Source organism: Sinohyriopsis cumingii, chromosome 7 (assembly GCF_028554795.1).
Source record: "Sinohyriopsis cumingii isolate HCF-2022 chromosome 7, ASM2855479v2, whole genome shotgun sequence".
Taxonomy (NCBI): Eukaryota; Metazoa; Mollusca; class Bivalvia; order Unionida; family Unionidae; genus Sinohyriopsis; species Sinohyriopsis cumingii.
Genome location: NC_142967.1, coordinates 99,893,378 through 99,917,520, shown reverse-complemented (window position 1 = coordinate 99,917,520; position 24,143 = coordinate 99,893,378). Strand labels below are relative to the sequence as shown.

Below are 24,143 nucleotides of genomic sequence, written 5' to 3'. Positions count from 1 at the left end.
AGTTCAAAAAGTTTTTCAAGTCTGCTACTCATTTTTATTGTTGATCAATCAACAAGGGTAGCTAGACTGCCTAGCGATTTTCAATTCATAGTGAATGCGCGGACGTGAAGGAAAACATCCTCCTAAAACAAACGTTCTATTACCTAGATCATGACCAAACAACGCGCGGACCTAAAAGAAACACTCACTCACTTTTTTACTATCCATTACTAATTTAAAAATTTTCCATTAATCACTTCAATATACTATCCACATACGCAAAGCAATCCAATCAAACCCCAAATCTACTCTCCACGCACCTCAAACAGCAAAAAAAAAACACGATCATTATCTACTATCCACACCAACACATACACTCACATCACAAAAGAGTCAGTGTTTATATTCACACTACTCTACATACATACATTGGTAAATGGATTGTTATTTCTTTTCTAGAGATTGGGGTAGCCCTGGAAAGGGCTATTTTTTTGTGTGCGAAGTTGAAGCTAGGGAGTTTCTATGAATGCGATGTCCTCTGACGATAGACTTTCTGACGATAGGTCTGCTTCTTCGGAAAGAGAAGAAGAACTCTTCGGTGTCGATACGACAATCGACAAAGCCTCTGTCAGGTTCAGGTTGCTGGTGCTGCTGTTGTTGCTGTTGCTGCTCTCTCTGCTGTTTCTGAAGCCTGTACTTCTCTGTCCATTCTTCTTTCTCCCTGTTCACTTCTTCTCTGAAGAGCTCTTCTATCAGGTCTTCAATGACTTTTAACATTCTCACATTCTCTATCTCTTCTGGCTTCGGTATCAGACTGTGTCTGATCCTACGCAAATTCACGTAGGCTTCGTTTAGCTTAGCTAGTTTGGAGCACATCTTCGTAGGAGGATGAGTCGATAATGGATGGTTAGACTGAAGGCTACCCCCGGCTTTAAAGTCAAAGCGCGGACGTGAAGGAAAACATCCCCACACGGTTTTCGAGCCGGAACGTTCAATGAGTGTCATGAGAGGGATAGTAAGAAGTCAAAGAGCATGAATCAAAATTCTTATAGCCAAACAAACGACAAAGGCATTTTTTTTTCAAAACACAACATTTTTTTAATTCAAAATCACTTAACACTAACAAACAACTCTAACTTTTTTTAACAATAACCCAACAATATAACAGCAAACAGTTTTTTTTTAAAATGACAAACATTTTTTTTTGCAACTCACACATTATTTTGGACAAGGCTGACAACGTTGTGAATGAAATTGTGATTTCCACTGTTGGAAGTCATTAGGCCATTGATGGACACTACGTTTCCTAGCTTGAGACAAAAGATAAGCATAATGGTCACAAAACCATCGATCTACTTTCACATCGTTTCTAGAAGAAGAACGAGGATCAAAATGAGTCACTAAATATTCTAAGGAATAACCCAGGCTGCGATGATGCAGAAAATACACACAATATTGTCCACACACCAATGAATCTGTGCCTTGTAATTTCACATTATTGAATCGGGTGGTCTGAGCATTTCTTCTCATAAAGTTAATGATATCGTCTTCCAAAGGGGGCAATCCATACGAATCGAAATATTCCACACATCCTTCTTGAGGAAAGTAGACGGCTACCCAGTGGGTTCCTGGGAGATGACTGTCGTCCGTGTTGATCACATAAGCTTGATGGTCTTGAGGTTTGCGATGAGGGAGTTCATCTTTAGCACAGACGACAGGATTCCAAGAAGCCGTGTACGAACTGTGGTTCAAAAGGTAATAAAGTTCCCAGGTATCCATGTTTTGTGTGGGTTTTTTTTCTTCACAGGTAATGATAAGTGATCAATTCGATCCTGACTTTTTGCTTGAAAATGTCTGACAAGTAAAAGGCGTTTAGATCCGACTTCTTACTCTGGTCCAAGAGAGATTCGATGCGACGGCACTCCAGAGACGTTAATGGAGGAGAAGAATGTTTATCCAAGCCTTTATACCACGTGATCCCAAGCTTTGTCCAGATATTCGTCCAATTTTTCTTCTTGACTCAACATCAGACATTTGTCGTGTTGAATTTGACTGGGATGATCGTTGTGACATCCATAGCACTCTTCCTTGATTAATTCTTTCATTATATCTGCCAGGACTGTAGCAAAACAGGAAACTAAATGGGCTTCTTGTTCTGGCCATCTTGACTTCATCATGATAACTTCTTCGTCTTGGGATTCTTCTTCTTCTTCCCCGGTCTCCTCAAATTCCATCTCCAAAGTTTCTCCACTAGGTAAAGAGGGATAACAGTCTTCCATGGCTTCTAATAGCCTAGAATGACTTCTCTGAAACTGTTGATTTCTATGGTATTGTCAAATTCTGCATACAGGAGGACGTTCACTGTGTGATCTGGAGGTGGATTTGCAAACTGAAGTTCCACACGAATCTGACCCGATTTTATAGGGTGGAAATGTCCCTCGTCGCTGCCTTGGTCTGGAGTGAAATCAAAACCCCACAAAGCATAGCCTCCTGCATAATCGTCGTACCAAATACCGTGACTGGTGTTGGTTCCTAACTGTCCAATGGCTTCGTACAGGGACAAGTACGATCTCAAATAATTCTTCGCGACACCAAAGTTGGGCTCAAAGGGTCGGGTACACAAGGTCTTGCCGTCGCGACTGACTTCGATCTTGGACACATTGTAATGTTGAAACTCAAAAGGATTTTGATCGTGGGTTCCATTGAAGGCTGAATTCCTGACGATACCAACAATCAAACGCTTGGGTAACTGTCCTTGGAACAGATGATCTTCGATCATAGATCGCTGTCCAGCGGGAATGGTGAACGTTTTCACTTCTACGCGTCGTATCGGATACTTGGCGGTCGTTCTGCTCAACGTCTCACTGACGTCGTTTCCCACTTTAGGTAACACTTCCACACGACGCACGTAAAGTCGGGCTTTTTGAATGATAGTTTTGTATTCATTGGCATGGGCCATCAAATGGAAAGCGGCACTGCTACGATTCAGTCTCAGACGGATATCCACCCCGTTCAGCAAATACTTTTCTTGTAACCACATGTCCAAATGTAAACGATCCATCAGTTCTAAACTTCGCCCTTGCAGAATTTTCTTACGACGGTCGTTAAATCCCACATTGTGAGGATTGTCATCTTCTGTCAGAACTGTGTCGCTAAACGTGGCTACACCTGCCGTGTCAGGTTTCCATACCACGCAAGCATCCAGATGAGTATTCTTGGCTTCTTTTCCGTACGTCAAGAGATTTTCCAGGTAGGCACGATATGGGTAAGTATCCATGCTGCTTCTGACCAGTTTGTTATTCAAGTACAAGTCCACTTCGCTGAACAAGGAATGCATGAAATTGTTGACGGGAGCTACTCTAGCATCGCCTCCTGGATGGGTGTTGTCCGTTTTGATGACTTTCACTTTCAAGTACAGGTAACAGCTATTCAGATTGATGTAATCTTCTGGCTGTCCTTTGATTTCAAACTCGATGGGAGCGGAATCCGTCAAAGAGGAGACGGGGTGAAATTCCACCCACTGGGATTCTTGTATGGTCATCATGGTGGGGGGCATGGCAAACAGATCCATTTCCGACTTGGAACAAGCGCAAGACTCTCGGTGCATCATTTTTCTCTGTGTCTCAATAATCGAAAACGTCTAAGTCTCGGACGGTTCTTCTTTTCTTTGCCTTTCTAGCTTTAGATGTGTGAAGTCTGGTGAAAGGGTGTTTTCTTCGTCGTCTCTTTCTGCCTTGTCCTTGCTGAATGCCTGACTCGGTAGCGTGCAGGGCATTTATAGGTGTTTCTCGTCGGCCCAAAAGGTCTTTGCCCGTTTGCAGCAAGACATTTTTGCCTGCCCTCATGAAGGCTTCTTTAGGGTTTTGTTTGTCGATGATGACATTTTGGAGAAATTCTTTGCCTTGCGTCAGTGCCGCATCTTTCAAGGCGTGCAATCCGCGTGTCACCATCGGTTTTAACACCGGGGCCACCGAACGAAAGGCCGATTTCAGCATATCTCCTAAACCGTGTCCTCGCTGTCGAGCAACCCCTCGGTACACTGGATACATGACTTACGAGTCGTGAGAGAACCGTTTTCGAAAATGGAGTTTCACCGTGACTTTTCCTTTGGTGAATTTAATATTTTGTCCCAGATCTCCTTTTATAGCAACGTTGACCGTGTCCAAATAAGACTTGCTGACAGGCAAATAGTGAGGATGTACAAATTCGCGGTGAACGTGGTAAGTGTTTCCACCTTCCTCGTCAGCGTTCGTGGCAGAATCCACTTTGAAAGGAATGACACGCAGTAACGGTACGTAGGTGTGTCCCACCACGTTGTACTCCACCACATCGGAGTACACAAATATCAAATTCAGTCCTTGGTTCAGTTCTACCGGGGCAAGAAATAACTTGCTAAAAGACTCGTTGTCGTAAATGATTGGTAATTCGTTTTTCTTGATCATGGCCATTCTCATGTCCATGTCTCCGCCCAACATGTCAAACAATTCAGGACAAAATAAAATGGACACGATTTTACTCCCGTCAAATTTCATCAAGAAGCGACGAGCTGCTTTGTGGTATTCCATGGTGACACTTTTTTGACACTTTCCAAAGCTTTCAGAAACACGACATTAAACCTGGAGGTTATGGTGCTCACCAAATGTTGACCACTAAAATAATAGCCTGGGGAAATGAACAAGTGATAGGTGGTGTACTTTTGATTTTTTGTGCCAGGGGTTTTTATGTTATATGTGCCATAGGTATCCAAGTACTGTTGCAATTGTTCGTCATGAACTTCCACATCAAAAAAATTTTGATTGGGAAGGATATTGAGGACTTGAGTCGGGTGAATGATTTCTACTAAAGCCACTTCCCAGTGGGCTTCGTGATCTAATGGGATGGTCTGAGATGATTTGGCCGTGTAACAGCACAACGTGTTCTTGGGAAACACCTCCATGGAACTGTCACTGGGTAAGGTTAAGTAAAATTGGTTTTGGTGACTCATAATTCCAGAGTTATGTGGCTGTCCGAGGGGTTACTGACGTCAGAGGCGTGTCTCCGCTCAAAATAGGGTTGTTGTTGTTGTTATTGGAGTGGTGACTGACACTGGCACTAGACACAAGGTTCCCGTTGTTCCCGTTGGAAGAGAATTTCAGGGAGGGATTGGTAAGCAGGTAACCGATGCAGCTGCTCAAGAAAATGGTCCACAATTGTTTGTCTCCTTGTTGCAAACTTAAATTGGCGATGGCTGCCCCGATGACACAATACACCACGAAGATTTGGCAGAAAAAGACGATTTGCGTTTTAGGCACACTTTCTCCACACCACACCCACAAAGGTTGTTTTTGTAAATCTTGCAGAGAAGAACTAGGTGAAGGAGTGGTCGACGTAGCTGCGTCTGTGTGAAAGGGCATGATGGTCACTTCTTTTTATAGTCGATGACTTGCGAAATGTCGATCCAAGAATCCAAACTGGGTGGAAATCCTTTCCAATGTACTTTGACTTCTTTGACACGTCGTTTGCCCACTTTACGGGTTCTGCGTTCGAGAATGATTTCGATGTCGTACACGTCGTCTTCTTTTTTGGTGACACATTGTAACTCGGGTAAGTAAAACGTTCCTTTGAACACTTCTCCGTTCATGTCTTCTAATTTATAGACGGCAGGATGACGGCCATGCACTCGTCCAGTGACACGAAAAAATTCGGTGGTCCAGTTAGGTACGTAACCTTTGTCGAAAGTGCGTTTGGTTTTGCCAATGCGCACCCAATCTCCTACGGACAACACTCCACTTTCATGGGGACAGCCCACGTCGGGGACGTACCAAACAGGCGCTCAAACAACAACACTTCGTTCTCGAGAGTCACTTCTTGCGGGGCACGTCCGATGCTTCGATGGTAAGATTGGTTGTACGCTTGCACCAGGTGCGGTAAGATGTCGATGTACTTCAGAGTGTGGTGATGCGTAAAATATTTCCACATGCGTTCTTTCAAAGTGCGTTGAAAACGTTCCACGATGCTGGCTTTGGTTTCAGGATTGTCGGTGGTAAAAAAATGAATGTCACGTTTCTTTAATTCTTTTTGGAAAGCTTGGTTCAGAAATTCGGTGCCTTTGTCCGTTTGCCATCGAAGAGGGTGACGACCGCTTTGTTTCAACACTCGTTGCAGGGCTCGCACTAACTCGATGCTCGTTTTGGAAGTCAAGAGTACGACCCAGGCAAATTTGGAAAAGACGTCGATGACACAAAACAAATATTTGTTGCCGCGATTGTAGCTGGCCAAATGAGAGACATCGGCTAAATCGGCTTGCTATTGATGATCGATGCCTTCCACTCGGGTGCGACTTCTGGAAAACTTGAGTCGAATGGGTTTGTGTAAAGTGTAAGTAGCTTGTTCTTGTAACCATCGTTGCACTTGAGGTAAACGGAGACTTTTCAGTCGCGTTTTGGCAGCACGATACAATTTTTGAACTCCTGAGTAACCTGCAGGATGCGAGGGATCGTAGTAAATGCTGGCTAAGACTTTTTCCATTTTTTTGTGTTTGTGTGTTAATAAGGCACCCACTCTTGGAAGATGCTACTCTTTTCTCTTGGGGTACTTTCTTGGATTGTAATGCTTTGCGTGTGCGACCGGCAATAGGTGTCGCAGAGGAGGATGTCTGAACAGGGGATATCGGTTCTTGTTTCACTTCTGTCTTCACTTTCTTTTTCTCTTCTGATGAAGAAGGGGTGGTCATCATCTTTTTAATCCATCCAATTCTGGAGGTAGGTGGTGTTGTTAACTTGCGTACTTTTTCTGGTGGAGTTTGAAACCCTTCTTCTTCTTCTTCTCCTTTTTCTGTCTTGGTCACTGGTAGTGATGGTAGTGGTATTGGTGATGGTGCTGGACTTTTCATCAAGGTCTTAAAATGTTTCAGAGTGGGAAGAGCTGTTTCGTCTGAGGCTTTCTGGTGAAAGAGTTACAGTCGTTGCAAGAGTTGACCGTACTTTTGCGATTTTTCTGTTTCGGACAAATCTTGGCGATTCATCAAGGACTGCAATTCGTGTTGTATCTGGGACATTTCGCTCAAATGGGTATTGGGAGGTAAATGCGGGGTGCGTTGTTCTTGCCAACGATGGTATTCCATCCATCGTTTGTAAGGCATTAAAGCTAGTTTTCGTCCTTCCATGGGATGTCAGGGGTCGATTCTGAGATCGTGGGACTTCAGAGGGCCTTTTTATCTTGCTCCCATCGGTCCTCCCAACATGGTTCCCAAGACTCCTTTCAGTGAGGGGCCTAGCAAGAGGGGTAAAATCCCTCCAAGTTGGACCAACATCTTCTTTTGACGAAGGTGAATTTTCTTTTGAACCATTTGGCGAAGAACGTGACGATGTTTGCCTAAGCATTGTTTCTGGTGTTTGGACAAAGGGATCGTACCTTTCAAGTCGTTCAAACAACATTCGCACACGGTATCAATGACCTCTTTGGAGGCTGATTGAATGAGTTTTTTTCGTAGGGGTGATGAAGCTTTGGACATGACAGATAACATGTCCCCATGTTTGACTAAACATGGAGGCAGTCCTTTCCTTTTCTTTCCTTGGGTTTTCGAAGAGGGATGTTTTCTGCAGGGTGACATCTTTGAGTCTTCAGGAGCACCAATAACACTGATACCCCGACTTGGTCACACACACCTTTTTATACTGGAACGCGTCGCCACTGATTGTCTTTACGTCGTATCAACTTCATGACAGGTATGACACGTCGTGCAGGTGTACGCAACGGACTAAATCGAGCCAGTTCTTGCTTGGACAAATCCAGTAAACTTTGTAACATACCCGATCTTTCTTGGACTTTGATTTTGGGAGAAGGTACTTTGTGAGCAGAAAGCCACTGCCACTAAATTGGAGGGTCCTGCCACTGGAGAAGTTCTTGGGGTTATCAACGGAGAAGTTCTTGGTGTGATCAACGTCTCTAAGTACTCTTCAGTTCTTGGTGACATCAACGGTGAATGAACCTGAGGCTACCGGAGACGCGGTTACCGCCGTTGGTGGTCGTGGTTTGCGAGTGTAAGGTTGCGTCCTGGCCGAAGTGCCTCTCTTACAACTAGTTTTCTTCTGTGGACTTTTCTTTTTCTGGGGACTTTTTCTCTGTTTCTTTTTCTGGGGGCTTCTTTTTTTTTCCGGGGTGGTGACTGGTAAGAGGAGGGTCCCGCCACTGGAGAAGTTCTTGGAGACACGGGTCTCCTTGGGGACCTGGTCTTTTTCTTCTTCTTGGAGCTTCGTTGGACCTTTTTCTCGGGGAGAACTTTGGGGGCATTAGGATCCCATTTTAAGAGAGAGCGAATGATGACCCCTCCTAGAGTATCGCTCCCTCCAGGTTTCAAAATGATTTGTTTTTTGGTTTGATTGTCGACGCGAGGATCGGCCAGTTGGGTCAAGGCGACTTTGTTTCGATCAAAAAAGCGTTTGGTTTGATGAGGAATCTGAATGATCCCTTGTAGTAATTGACGTGCTGTCACCGTGAACCATCGTAGACTAGCTTTGAGACTAGCTTCTAAGACACCACGAGCCCGTATTTGTGGATTTTTTTTCTCGACTGATGCCATACAAGGCACGAATCAATTTGACGGGAAGATGCGACTGAAGGGACGTCATGTTCAAACTGTGTGTCAGACAGACGAAAAGTGTCTGAGGTTTTTATAGATTTTTTTTGTGGTGTGAAGTTAAGTCGAGGACGGAGACGTGTACAGGACAGGCCCTCCATCTTGGCACCAGTGGTGAAACAAGTGGGTACGAAATCGCAAATCATCGGTGGTCGTAGGTTTCAAATCGACGAGTAAATAGGCGTGTGGAGTTTGAGTGGCATCGTCGTAGGACTGAGTCTGCCAAGGCGTTCCTAACTGTTTGGCTAAGACTTGCACTTGTGATTTATCTCGAGGGCTTTTAAACAAGACCACGCAATGTGCATTGAGACTGATGGTGCGATGGGCTTTACTTTGTCGAAACAAATTTTGAGTGATGTAAACGACACTGGCATTACGATGATGCCCTTTGCGCGTGAACCACAGTTTAATTACTTCTTCGTCTTCTCCTAACATGTCGTCGAAAATGACCAAATGGGTTTGACGGGAGTCAGAGACGATGCCGTCGTCTTCTTTAGGAATGCCTTCCACAAACACGATGGAATCGCCTTGACTTTCTCGCAAGAGGCTGTACGCCGATTGCCTCTCCTTGTAACACCACACGATGCGTTGAGGTGGACGATCGATCAAATGATGTTTATGTTCGATCAAACGTTTGACGAATTCGGTTTTGCCTGAACCGCTAGGTCCAGCAATGAGAATGTTAAAGGGATGGCGAAGATACAAAGCCTCCCAGCTGGCACGATCTAAGTGTTCGTCGATGACTTTGACAGTGAAGGAAGAGGGAGCAGAGACAGCAGAGGTAGCCATAGTGTTAGGAATGTCACTTGTGGCACGAAAACAGACAAGACAAGAGTTTATATACTTTTTTCAGGACACGTTTATTGAATGTTTCAAATATGAACAACACGAAAGACAAAAATACATAAAAGCCAAATAGTTATGTACAGGAATAAAAAACACATCAAAACGATCAAGGTGGAATATAAACAAGTCTCTGTACAACATGTTTTGGGTAACCAAGATGTCCTAGGGACAGTGTGTAATGTTCTTACAGTCTCTACATGAGGTATTGTCACACAAGTGTCCTCCCGGAATGACCTTTCAGGAACGTCCATGACAGTCCTGTCATGAAGCGAGTGGTTGTTTTCGGTGACGGGCTCTTCTGGCACTCTCACTAACACAGGTTGAAAAGTAACTTTTTTCCTTGAACAACTCTTGTGCATACTGGGCCACTTCTTGGGTCCAAGCCTCAAAACCCCCCTTTTTCCAGGCACGAACATCTGTCCAGTGGGGGTGTAAGTCACAAGCTACACACACATCGTCATACACTTCCTCGGTAGCTAAAAGTTGACGAATCTTTTTTTCCTGTTGAGGTCGAGAAGTATCCAGATGAAAACGCAAGGCTTTAAGCAAAAGGAGTGTTTCGTGACCATTTAAGGCCATTGGGGTGGTAAGTACTGATGGTAAAGAGCCCACAAAGAATCGGCTGGTAAACGAAATCCCAGAAAACAAGTCACTAAGACACACACTATGCCACGTCCCAAATTGAATGGATACAGTTCTTGTAATAATTGATGGTAATGATCCACGGTTTGAATATGGTCATTGAGTTCCTTCCACGGAATCTGTTCAATCACTTGTGACATAAGCCGTGGCATGGATTCCTGATTTTATAGTCTCTTTGTTTCGGAAGCAATAAAGGTACTTTCTAACTAGACATCTTCGTTCTCCAGTAGGGAATCTAAATGCTCCAAACTGTAACCTACACTTCAGAGTTTGTCTAGATGTTTCGTCTTCCGCTAAACAGATTCCACATAAAATATGTTTGTAATCCTTTAACTCGTCTTCCTCAATACGTTGCTCTAGGTGAATCTCAAAGTAACCAAAATTACGAACATTTACATCATGCATTAACTGAAAGTGTTCAACAAGGTCTGACCACTGAAACAATTTCTGACGAATCAGTTCTCTTATACCATTCAGGTACCAGTGGTTAAAGATCTGGTGACGTAACGGATGCAACTGTTCTTTACGTTTGACTTCTATTTTGACCAGCTCTCGGTAAATGCGTTCTCTCAACTCCACAGGCAAAGCACGAATGTTCTCTTGTAAAGTATCCATTTAAATATATTGTCCTACTAAGGGTAAGTAATGACAACTGGGAGACCATCGAGCATGTTCCAGGTAGGGTGAATCTTGCGGTTCCCAGTGATGAAGTGACACACCGCAACTGAAGCACTTGACTTTATCCCCTTCGCCCAAGTAGAAAAATCCGGCTCTGGCTAATTCTTCGGGGGTCGGTCCTCCCAGATACTTAGGCCATTTTCCTTTGAACGATTGAAAACGATTTTCAAAGTTGCAGTATTCCGACAAACGTACAGGGAACGAATATTCGTCTTTCACAGGTTCGTTTCGATGAGGGTTGGGTGACATGGACAGGAGTTTGCTCAGGGCTGGATGACATCTGTAGGGGGTAGACGTGAAGGTGAACATCCACATTGACCATGAAACCCAGTAAAGTGTCCAAGAGGACGAGCGGCATCGCTTTCGCATCCCTCAGGTTTGACACGCACAGCATCACTTTCCATGATAGGGGTAGTGACACTAAAGTTCCCATGGTGCTTTACGGCATCGCTAAGGTCACAGCGTACAGCATCGTTCCCATCGCAAGGCTCACAATCGCATTCCACTTCAGAAGCCCCACACTTGAAGTGTGCCTTTCTGAACTTGTTTTGCGTTTCTCTGAAAGTATTCATCTTGTTCGCTTGGTCCTGGTAGTCACAATGAACTATCGATTTTGCCTAGGGTTCCTTTTTATATACAGACCAATACCAACGTGTCCATACGGTAAGGTGAAATGATTGGGAAGTCGCACTCGCTTCTGGTACACGATTTGATAGACTTTTTCCAAGGGTCGACTGACGATGTGGTGAGTAGGTAAACGTACAATCTTGTTGGGTTGATAGGTGGTCACTTTAAAGTGTTCATCTTCTCTAGACTGCAAGACTTCTTTCAATACCCCAAAGTTCACCACTCGACTGGTACGATAATTCAGAGTCAATCCTTTCACTTTACACGTCGTGTGCACTTCTCCCTGTCTGTCCCGGTATTCGTAGCCGTAATGTTTAGGACCACCACTGGCGAAACTTAGAATCTTGTCGTCGGGGTGCTCGTCTGTCCAGGCTCCTAAACGGTCTCCTTCGATGTCAGGGTGCTGTTGACTCGGGTGATGGATGTAAATGCAACTGTCCGTGTCAAAGTACAGGACACGTTCCCCTAACAGTTCTAAAGCTTCGTACAATTTTAAGCGAGCATGAGCTGTCACGTAAGCCGCAATGATGACATTTCCAAAGGGGTCGTCTTGTACAAAGTCCAGATCTTCTTCGTAATTGACCAAGATCAAATCCTCGCGAACGACGTCCACGTGTTTCATGAATTTGGATTTGTCGTGAATCATCTGGAAGGAGCGGGAAGGTTCGGTCAAATATTCCGTCTTGGGTAAACACGGTCGTTGTGCCATTTTGCCCCACAAGCAATTTAACATCACTTTGGCAAACGATCGTCTGCCTTCGTTTTTCTCGATGTCATCTAAAGTGATGCCTTCTTGTTCATAGTATTTCTCTTTGAATGTCTTTTGGTCTTCGGGAGTGTGACACCAGGACGGATAGCTGCTGGTTTCTTGCTTCAGTTTCAAAAAGGCATCCACGTAGTCTGCGAAAATGCCTTTCTGCGTGGGGTCACCCTTGTGGTATTGTTGTGTCTTGGGAAAGTGGCAAATTTCGTACACTTCTAACAGTTGGTATCCCATGTCCAGAGCTTTGAACAATTCTACGCTGACCCACGTCCCCGTCAAGGCACGTTCTTCCTGGGTGTGCTGACAAGGTTGATCTTGGTTGCACGTTTCGGCACAAGTACGGCACAAAGGAAACATCAGTTTGCCTTGAAAATGTTAAGGTAGTATGGGATGGTACAAGTCCGTGGGAGGCAAAACTTTGCACTTGATCAAGCCTTCATATTGTCGAATGTGGTCCAGGTCGATGTGTTCGGTGAACAATTGTGGGTGCCCTGCAGGAAAGCGACAATATTTGCACACGTAGGGATACAGCAAACACACGTCCAAGTATTTGATTTCTTCTCCTTTCTCTTCGTCGGCTTGGTACAGCAAACAGGTGGCATTGGTCCTTCCTCCGTACAAACTATCCCTCGGGTTCAGGGGGTCCATGAACTGGTAACTTTCCACGAGACGTTTAAACTCGGGATCGGTTTTCAAACGGTGATCGTATTCGTGTTCATACATTTCCACCACTTGGTATCCTTCCTGTTCTAACTTTAGGCGTCGCTGACAAGTGGCCTGGTACAAGTCTTCCATGGTTCGTTGTAAAAACTGATTTTTAGTGCCGCGGTCAGGGTAACAGACCGGACATCCGTGAAATAAGCAGCCGTTAAACTCGTACACGATCTTGGGGTTTTCTAAGTCCCAGCCATCGACCGAATGCGTTCCGATGGTCTTTTCGCCTCCTTCGTTGCGGCCATGCTGAATCCATTTGTCTTCCTTGTCGCACAAGTAACGTAACCAGCGTAGGGCTTTGACCAAGTATTGACGTTTGACATAGTTGGTCGTTTGAGGACTGATGACAGCCACGGTGTTTTCAGGCATGAATCGTTGGCGGTACACTAAGGAACACGCTTTGGCAATGGTGCAAGCTTCTTTCAAAGGATCGACCCCTCCGTGTTCCATGAACATTTCTCGAAATTTTCCACAGCAACGCCGTAAAATGTCCACGTCGGAACGACAATACTTTAGCATTTCTTCCTGAAAGTCAAAAGGGTCTGAGGCGTGAGCCTGGTACCAAGCGTAGAAAGCGTCTCGTTGTTCGGTACGCATGTTGTCAGGGTCGTAATAGTGAGCCTCAGGCAAATGGGGTAGAACGGCGTGTTGATTGGCTTCGGTATTGAAAAAGTGAGGAAAGTACCCTTTAGCCATTTCTGTCATTCCAAACGTTTTAGGCATTCGGCTCAAAGGCATGGCCAAGTAACTCATCGAATCTTTAAACTGCACTTGTCCCACTTGCATGAAAATGATTTTGTCTCCGTTTAAAGTGACTTTAGGACGCTCGGTGCCTTGTTCCATATAGTATCTCAAAAGAAACTGTCCATCATATCCGGAGAAATTGTGAGCCATCACCGTGGCATGACGATGACAATCTCGGTAACGTTCGATGTCCTCTTGGCTCCACGTCTTGTCGATGGGGTCTAAGACCCATTCTGCGAAATCGGCTAGCATGTTCGGTCCCCGAAAGATTTTTTCACGTCCTCCAGGAATTTTGCTGCAGTGAGGGCAATGACTGAAGATAGGTTCTTGAATGCACTTCTCGCACGCTCGATGAGCCACGCAGAAATTAGGAATGTGAATACCGGTCTCTTGCATGCATTCGAAATCGAAAAAGATGAAATTGCCTTTCTTCTTGTGACCATCCTCTTTCTCTGGTTGGGATTGGTATTTTTGCACGTAGCATTGATGTTCCAAGTCCACGATGTGGTGACAAATGTGACATTTTTTCTTTCCTCGACATACGTGTGCCTTGGCATTATTGGTACATATGCCTTGGCCACACGTAGGGCACAATCTCAGGAGTTGACAAGCACATTTCTGCTGTGAACCTTGCGTCTTCAAATGTTGTTGGTAACAGGCAGGGCTGACAAACGTGCGCTGACAAGTTGAACAATGCACTGGTTCTTGCCCTTCGTTCAGACAGGGTGGAGAGGACAAACATCCTGAGCATTTCGATCCACAATGCTTGTGTTGCTCTCGATTGTTATATCCATAGTCACATTTATCACAGTAATATCTGTATCCCAGGAATCCGGTGATAGTGGTAATGGTATCGAAATGGTCATCGTGATGATAGACATGAATGTATTTTCCATCCTTAAAGTCTTTCCCTCGAAACAACAGAGGCCCACACATTTCTTGAGGGTGCACTTTCAAGGTGTAGCGTAGAGCTAAAATATCTTGCAATGTTTGCATCTCAGGAATGCCACAGGATGTGTCTTTGGGCAAGCCGGCTTGTTGTAACAGGAGTTCTGCTTCACTTCCTTGTTTGGCTCGGTCCGATTGTCGAATAGTTTTCCAGGCTCTTTTCCATTCTACCGTGTCGTTCTTGTTGGCATAGGTTCGTCCCACCACGATAGCCCTGGCTAAACACATTTGGTCTTGAGGGTTGTGAATTCGGACGAGACTTGTTTTGGTGTTGCGAAGGTTGTCCACCAATAACACCTTATTGCGTCCAGTCCATTGAGGAGGAGAGACGTGGGTCATGTCCAGTGTGGCTTTTCCATCGGTGATGTCAAACTGATCATTGGATTGTTGTACGTGTTGAATCTTGTCCATGACTTTGGAAGCGGTCAATTCTGCAGGGCTGCTAAACTCGATCCAAACAGGGGATTTCAAGCCGTCGTGTTGTATGGAAAGTCTCAAGCGATCGTATTCTTTGGGTTGACATTGTCGCTTGAGTGTGGTGAGCAAAGAATCCCACGTTTCGGTGATGAACCCTTCTGCTTTCTCCATTGGTACTTCGGACTTGAAATCTTTAAACTTCACCGTGTATTTGTAAGCCGTGGTTCTAAATTTTCTAGAGGGACGCTTTTCCGTCTCTCGAATGGAATAGTATTTTTCAGGGTTGACTAAGGGTGATGAACTTTGTTTAGAGGGTTTGGATTCTGGTTCACTCATGTCCTCTTCAAAATCACTGGCATGAATTTGTGCCAAGACTTCAGCCCTGGTACGAAGCGATAGATCACGTTTCTGCCTCTTACTTTCTTCTTCTTTCTTCTCAAATGAATTGGATCGTTTCATCTTGATAGCAAAACGTCAAATGAGTAACGTTTAAACACCATGGACTAATTTATAGTCATAGCAGACCAGCGTATATAAGAGGGTGTGTGTCTTGTCCTTTCACTATTCATTTCACTCTCAAACCGAGCACAACGATGGAAGCGACTACCCAAATCGAACGTTTCATCAGAGCTTTGAGAGAGGTCATTAGAAAATTTTCTTCAGACCAGCCGACGGACTACTCTCCTTCCTTGCGAGATAAAAGTGAAGATACTTGCTATATCTGTCAGAAGAAAGGGCATTGGTCGTCAGAGTGTCCAGACCGTCAAAAAAGAAAAAGAGGGGTCAGAAAAGACAAAAGTCAAGATACCCGTTATTATTGTCAAGAAAAAGGACATTGGTCTCCAGATTGCCCAAAAAAGAAACAAGAGGAGTCAGAAGAAGAGAGGGATTCTTCAGGGAAAGAAGAAGAGGAAGAAGAAGAGGAAGAAAGCAGCCAGGTAAAGAAAAAGAAACAGGAGAAGAAAAGAAGAAGGGAAGAAAGTGAGGAAGAAGAGGAGGAAAAGAATGTGACGGTGAAGAAATTTAAAAAACAAAGACACTAAACAATGAGACAGAAGAAGTGTATGAACTTTTTAAAGTGTTCTGTTGAGAATTGTGAATTGGATTGTAAATATTTATAAAAGAATAAATTAGGTATAAAAAGGTAAGTGTCTTTGAGTTTTGATTTTAAAATAAGAACGTACACTCACACATTCATACACACGTACTATAGGGGTAAAATGTTCTTTTCTTGGAGTTATTGGCAATTGAAAGTCTATCTCTTTTCGAGAGACGTGGGTGGCCCTGAAAAGGGCCTTTTTTGGTGTAGGGGTGAGTTTAAGCAATCAATTTTAACTGTCTTAAGCCTTTGCCACGGCCAAGGCCTACTTCATGACTGCGTACTGTTGATGATGATGATGATTTGGTTGAAATCACTAAGGGTGGCACGGTAGGCTTAGTCACAAGGATGGCGTTTTTAGCTCGGGAAGGTCGTATTCTCTTCGGTCGTAATAAAGAAGTCTGATACATTTGTTTCAGACTTCTTAACTCCGCTAAAATGTCTAACAGTACCGTGACCGTTTGATTTTCACACCCTTGTTTCTTTGCTGCTGCTGCTTCTTCTTGTTGTTTTTTTCTTACCTCTTCTTCTTGCTGTTGTTGCTGTAGGAGAAAAGCTTGTTCCGCTTCCTTTTGCTGTTGTATAAATTTCTCCAATTCTTCTTTCTGTCTCTGTCTAAAATTCTCCACGTGCGGTAATGAAGGAGACGAAGGTTCCGGAACAAATTCTTGCGAGGTAAGAAAATCCACAAAATCCCAGTTTACCTCTTCTGAAAGTAAGTCCGGGTTCCCTTGGGCGGTCTCCACTGCTGGTGCACCCCAATTGATCGTTTTCTGAGTTTCCGTCATGTTGAATGACTGTCCCATAGATTGACTGCACACAGGCGCTAGCGAATCTATATAGACCACGTGACGTCACAGACTGCTCTCTTCCGATTGGACGATGGCTGACTGAATTTTGTAACGCGTGTTTGGATTGGTTAATGAACTCAATCCGTTTCAATCCTACCTCTACCTATAAATAAGTGCAGTTCACTGCATTGATTCACCTGTTATCGGCGCCTCAAGATGTGGACCGACGTACACTCTTCCACCCTTGTGTCAACGATGATGTTCCGGACGGACATACCCATGTATGTCCGATCCAACTGGACAGTTGTCCATAGGACAGACACCAGTCTGTGGATACGTAGGATCTACGTAGAAAGACAAGGATGCCTCAAAAGAGTCCTGATTTACGGTCCTACAGTGAGACGCAGCCTAAGGACAAGAAGAAGACCAATGCGGTGCCCCTTATGTTAATGGATACATTAACATAAACCCAAAGGCCCTTTTCAGGGCCACCCACATCTCTCGAAAAGAGATAGACTTTCAATTGCCTAGCCCCATTTTTTTATTTTATATGTTGTGTGTGTGTGTGTGTGTGTGTGTGTGTGTGTGTGTGCGTGCGTTCTATCCCTCTCTCCTGTTCCATTTCCATAGACCCATCAGGTCGGAACCTTATTAAAATAGGGTCCCGACCCTATTCCATTTTCCCTTGTCGCTCAACAGTCCCAAGATTTTTTTTTTCCATGTTAAATTCCTCTTGAGGCTAGACTGGCCCAAGACTTTTCCGTAATGTTAAATTCCCCTTGAGGCTAGAGTGGCCCAAGACTTTTTCCCCATGTTAAATTCCCCTTGAGGCTAGAGTGGCCCAATACTTTTTCCCATGTTAAATTCCCCTTGAGGCTAGAGTGGCCCAGGGGTTTCCGTAATGTTAAATTTCCCATTGAGGCTAGAGTGGCCCAGGGGTGTTTTTAATGCTAATTCCCATTGAGGCTAGGGTGGCCCACTTCACTACTGGCGTGGATCATCCTGAGTGTTTTTTTCTTCTTCTAAAACACTGAGCAAGTACCTTAGAAATTATTCTACAATCAAGAAGGAATGTTTGGCTTTCATTTTGGCTCTACATCAAGTTCCAGTTTTCAATTCCTTCTTCAGTTATTGTACCCAGTGATAGTAACCCCTTATATTTTATTAATAAAGTGGGAAAAATAATTCGCATATTGGTTAGGTGAGGTGAGTTTGATGCTGCAGTCATAGAATATTGACATTAGGTACATCAAGGACAAACATAATGTGATTTCAAATGCATTCTCCCATGTATAGAAGTACTATATTGCTTTATGTATATTTTGTCATTTGTTATCCTATGTAGTTTTAATTATTATAGTGTAGCTTGCCTTTATTTTACTAATAGGTAAAAGCAAGCTTTATTGCATAAATATTTATTTTTTCTTTATTGTATAAATCTTTAGTTTTTCCTCCCTTACGTAGGGAGGTATAATGTATATCTTTACTGTGTGCTTATTTTTGTCCATGTTTGCAGAATGTGTTTTCAGACAATGTTCAGATGTAAATAGCATTTTTACCTCTAACTTGCCAGACATTAAGATCTTCTGAAGTGAAAGCATCTTTAAGAAAAGAAAAAATAAAAATAAAAAAAAATAAAAAAAAATAAAACAATAAAATAAAATAAAGAATATTATGATTCAGTATTTGGTGGGAAAGGAAATTTAGGATTATAATGCTCTGGGTTTTATTTGTAAATCTGTGTCTGGTTTGGAATTAAAGGAATTATGGTTAAATAAAAACACACGCGAAAATATAATTCAGAAAACTTCAGCTTCAGAAAGAAGTAATTGTAATACAAATTCAAAAAGAAGAAAATGAGATGTGAATGCAAATGCAAAAAGAGGAAAGGGAGAGGCTGAGAAAAATTAAAGAGAGGGAAATACAAATGTAGAGAGAGAAGAGAAGGAAATACAAATTCAGAGAGAAAAAGAAGAGGCGAATGCAAAGAGAGAGCGTGATAATTATTTACTCTGTTTCCTTCTTGGAATCATTTCATTTCTTACTATGTCATCTGTAATCTGAATTCACCATTTCATTTATTGGTTAAATCTTTTCATTTCGTCATTGTGGGTCCGTTGATTATTGTTGTTTTAGCGGGGACTGCAGCCCTTATAATGGCAAGTTTTTAAAAACATGTAAACATTGATTATTTAAATATTGAATTATTGTCGTGCTCAAACTATGGAGAAAAATCTGCATCTATTGGCATGCTCCTTTGGGAGCTAATACAGTTTGAATATATAAAATTCCAATCGAAAAGCACGGAATTTCCTGTCCGTTATCTTAGCATGCCTCGGGTGACGACTCTTCTGTTTGGAGGTAGTATAGTCATATCACATGCACCATACTTTCGTTTTCGACGCCGGTAGTGGGCGTGGTGGCTAAAGACATGCGGTAAAAATTTCTTAAAATTGCCGATATAATGATATTTCCACTCGCGCTACTAAAGTATATTTTAACTAATTTTGAATTAATATATTTCTTTACACTTGAAGTTGACGATATGTTCAGGTCGTAGGAAAGTAAATATAGGCAAGCAGTATCTTGACTAACAATTTATTCTCCGCCTTTATTATGACATAACAAGACAATGTCAGAAAGAGACAAATGTAAATGGCATGACTAGCCATGTCAAAAACAAAAATGCAGAGAACAACTTGTTGATCTAAGGAAGTATCCTGAGTTTTCTGCTACCGTTTCCACCCATTTTAAAGTAGGGTGGGAAGGGCCAGAGAGAACTGGGACTGACCAGGCAGTTACTTCACTTGGTTCATGTACATGCAAACAACACTCGATAAACTTTTGTAAATTTATAGAAAGTATTCAAGCTTCTTGTTTGACCATGAATATTTGTTTGATACAGCCAATATTTTTCAGTAAATGTTCATTTAAAATGAAACTGCAGTTTGCAAAACATTAATCAAATTTAGGACATAATTGTGCATATGAAAATCATACATTTCACAATTAGTGTTTGATAGTATTTATATAATTTTTTAAAAATCTTGATTTAAAAAAAAGTTTGTGTAGATTTTTGGTGGGCTACGTTTACTTTCATTATGGCTTGACACCTGTGCTTGACTTAATACAAATTCTGACTTTTGCACTGCTGGTTTACACACATTTAAATTCCCAACAATACAGATGGTGTCTGCTGAAGAGTTGTAACTGACATAAATATTCAGGTAGCCTCCTGGTATTTATGATTGGAAAAGTGGATGCTAGGAATGGGTACAGGGGCTTGTATTAAGCTATGAGTAACATGGTATTTCATTCAATTGAGGTACATTATTTAGCCAACTGAATGGAAATGGTTATGAATCAGCAGGATGAGATACAAAGCATTATGACATGACTCCTAAATATGGACAGATGTCTTCACAAGATAAGTGTACATGTAATGGCAGAGGGGAGGAATATTCAAACTGTGTATGTTGTTGAGCCTAGGGGGATTCATGCATGACACCAAAAAGTTACATCATAAAATTGGGAATAAGTTATCTTTTCATAATAGTTCATAGAATGTAACTGAAAATTCAAATATGAATACATGTTTTATTCAAAGTATTTAATACACTTTGAGACAAAAAGTTGTTGCTGGTCATATCATTGTCATATAGCATTAACAAAATATGAACACACACATGCATTATGATATAGACATTCCAAAAAATACATCAAGTTTCTGTCATTATAATTCATTAGACAGTGGAATACAATCATGACTAGATGCTTGTTTTGTTGCCCACAGTGGTTCAGCAAAATGTTTGAAGGTGATGCAAGTATCATCTGGAGTTCATCATTGCTATCATTAGAAGATGAATGGTACAGTAACTGTTGTTTGAACTACTCTAATTTTTGTTGAATTTTTCTCACCACTGAAAACATAATCTTTCTGAATTGCTGTGAGGGAATATTAAATAAGCAATGGCCACATATTTTAGGGATTGATTATTTAATTTTGACAAGTAAAATAGAGCACATAATTAGTTCATTGCTAAAAATTTAGTGCAGTAAATTTTCCAAAGCTGTTTTATGGCCCCCAGATATTTTTTTTAACAAACATTAAATGGCTGGTCCCTTAGAATGTCAGATCTTGGCATTCTGGAAGGTAGATGCCATTAACATGCCAATGTTAGTATGGTATATGCATTAAGTGCAAATAATCAAATCCCCCTACTCCATTGTTATTCCCAAGTCAAACTCTGTCAACCAGGAGTTCACAAATTTAATTTTGTTGGACTTTGCATATATCCTGTCCTTCCCTCAATTAGGCACAGCTGTGTTTAGATATTTTTCCTTAAAATATTAATCTGACTTCACCTTTATTCCAACTACCAAAATATTCATGTTGTGTATTTTATATATGGAGTAAGATCCAACTTCTTCGAAACATTGCTGCTGATCATGAACTGGACACTAATCTTTAATTAAGATGGCTTCAGCATTCTCATTCAAGGCAGTGCAGTGTAATATCCTTTGTTTCTTCACACACATCACAGTACAGTGTACTGTGATTTACTGAACTTTAAAAAAAATATTTATGCAGATTTGTCTAATGGGCTCAGAATCTCCCACAGTAGTGCTGAGTGTGTGTGTGAATGTGTGTGTGTGTGTTATTTGGATTTTTGACATAGCTTTAACAAATTTTCAGTCATATTGCTATGATGTCTGCAGTGTGGCAGTTTATGGTGATGTCTAGCTCTGAGGCATCATGCTGCAGACATGTAGCATGATGTCCCACCCAGTCACATCATCCTGACACCAGGCCAACCAGTCCTAACACTAACCTCTTAATGGTGAGTGCCAAGTGAGGCAGCTGTTAGTACCATTTTGATAAGTCTTTTATATGACTCAGCCAGGGATCGAACCCACGACCTCCCTCATCTGAGGCGGAAGCTCTAACCACTAGGCCACCGGAGTGGTCCAGTAGTGCTGAAAGACCTGCAATACACAGTCATGCTAGTTATCATCAGTCCATCAAGCAGTCTGATTCAGAAATGCCAAATGATGATGGGATGATGGGATTAAGAAGGGTCTTATATCTATATCTCTGTCTTTATTCCTTTTATCAGAAAGGATAAAATTTACAAGACATTGTCTTTTAATGAACATGCATGTGTGTGTGTGTGTGTGTGTGTGTGTTTCTGAGCCATTTAGGAGTTAAACCATAGTGTTTTTGCATGTGACTGGCTAGATTATGGCAGACATGATGTCGTTATTAATTCACTATTAGTGGAATTCTAAATTGATAGAAGATTTGTAATGCAGTATTATTTATTTTGGTTAGGGATGTTGCAGGCTCATAATACAATAATATAACACTCAAAAATTGTATAATTTATAAACTGTGGACTTTGTGCTGTTCATCAGACCAGCGTTTATCTAAATATTTTTCATGAGCATCATGGTAATTTCTGCAACAAAAAAATGCATGGCATTCATTGTCAGCTCATGCAGATGTGCTCTGAAACAATGACACATTTGTGTTTATGAGGAAAGAGTGTACCAGAAGTGCAGTGCTAGTTCTCATACACACTTAAGGTACAGTCTTCCATCATACTGTTTTGTATGCTGCTACCTTACTCCACTCTTTCCAAAAATTTATGTAAAATGTATTTTTTCTTTCTGGTAAGATCACTTTAGATCAGTCGACTATCAAAACAATGGCACCTGAAAATAAATACTAATTAAAACTTTAAGTTTTTCCCTGTCACTGGTAAAAGAAATTATATTTCTTTTGATAAATCTTTAAAAAGTATTTAGAGCTAGTACCATTGTACTAGTGTTATGTTAGCCGTAATTATCTTCCTGACAGTCATTTCATATAATATATCTTGTACAGTATAGTCATATAATATATGGTATGGAAAATGATATATAACATGGTCATACAATATCTGATATGATATTAATATCTTGTATATTATGGCCAAATTATATATGATATGAAAAATTAATATCTTGTATAATATGGTCATATGATATTTGGTATGAAGAATTATTTCAGTAGAAGGTCCCTCACCGAAACTAGTTTTTATTTTTCTGCTAATTTGTTGAAAATTAAGTTTACTGATTCTTCCTGGTTGCTTCTGAATGTTTTTCTCAGTTACTGTGAATACATGATCAGATATGGCAGTGATTAATAAAGGAAAATATATTTTAAAGGGTGATGTTTTATATTGCAAATTATATTCTCATTTCAATTTTGCATTAGAGGTTTAATGAATAATGATAGTATCTGGTCACAATTTGTAAGTTGATTAATTCAAAGTTTTAAAATTGAGAATTGTATTCCCTCCCCTAGGGGTATGTAAATCTCTTGTCCCCTAGGGGTATGTAAATCTCTTGTCCCCTAGGGGTATGTAAATCTCTTGAAATGTTTATTAAGCATGGTATTAGGTATCCGTGCCATTGAATATGGTAATTTAGATCTCATGCTAAGTTTATTAATGGTATGGTATGAGATATCTGTGTCATTAGTATAGTAATGTAGATCTAATGTTAGGTTTATTAACAGTATGGTATTAAGTATCCATGCCATTGAGTATAGTACTATTGATGTCATGTCAAGTTGCCCAGTAGTATGATATTTACAAGTATCAATGCCATTGATTATAGTAATGTAGATTTCATGTTTCATGTATTAACAGTATTAAGTATTACTATCATTAATATGTTAGTGCAGATTTTGTGTTCAGCTGCTGGTATTAAGTACTTGTATATATATATATATATATATATATATATATATATATATATATATATATATATATATCATTCAGTATGGAAATATATATCTCATGATAAGTTTCTGAACAATGTGGTATTAGGAAATATGCCAGTTTGCCAGTTTTGTGTGGTAATAATAAGGTAGATAGGTTCAATCTCATAACAATTTGTTACATTAAGTATCAGTACCATGCACAGAGATGCAATTTATATGAAATGAATACATTTTATTTCAGAGAGATAAAAATAGTGCTTGTGGTAATTGGATATATTGGTGACCTTGCATGATGCTAACCCCTAGATAATATTAGACACAAGCGAATAACAGCTACTAACATTAACCTGTAGATTGTGCAACCCATTATATGTGTATGTGTAATGATACTGAAACTACTTACAGCTTCCTGACTTTTAAGACTTATACAAATGGAACTATAGCAGCTGCCTTGCTTGGCGCTCAGCATTAAGAGGTGTTAGGATTGGCTGGCCTTGTGTCAGGATAAT

General features: G+C 41.4%; 1 protein-coding gene across 1 annotated transcript in view; it reads left to right on the top strand.

The window, feature by feature from the left end:
* Positions 1-19,256: 19,256 nt before the first annotated feature.
* The window catches only part of LOC149795804 (uncharacterized), a 58,646-nt gene continuing 53,759 nt past the window's right edge, over positions 19,257-24,143 (top strand). Inside the window, exon 1 of the mRNA XM_089965706.1 lies at positions 19,257-19,301. The gene's annotated coding sequence lies outside the window, so the exon portion shown is untranslated. The remainder of the gene's footprint in view (positions 19,302-24,143) is intronic.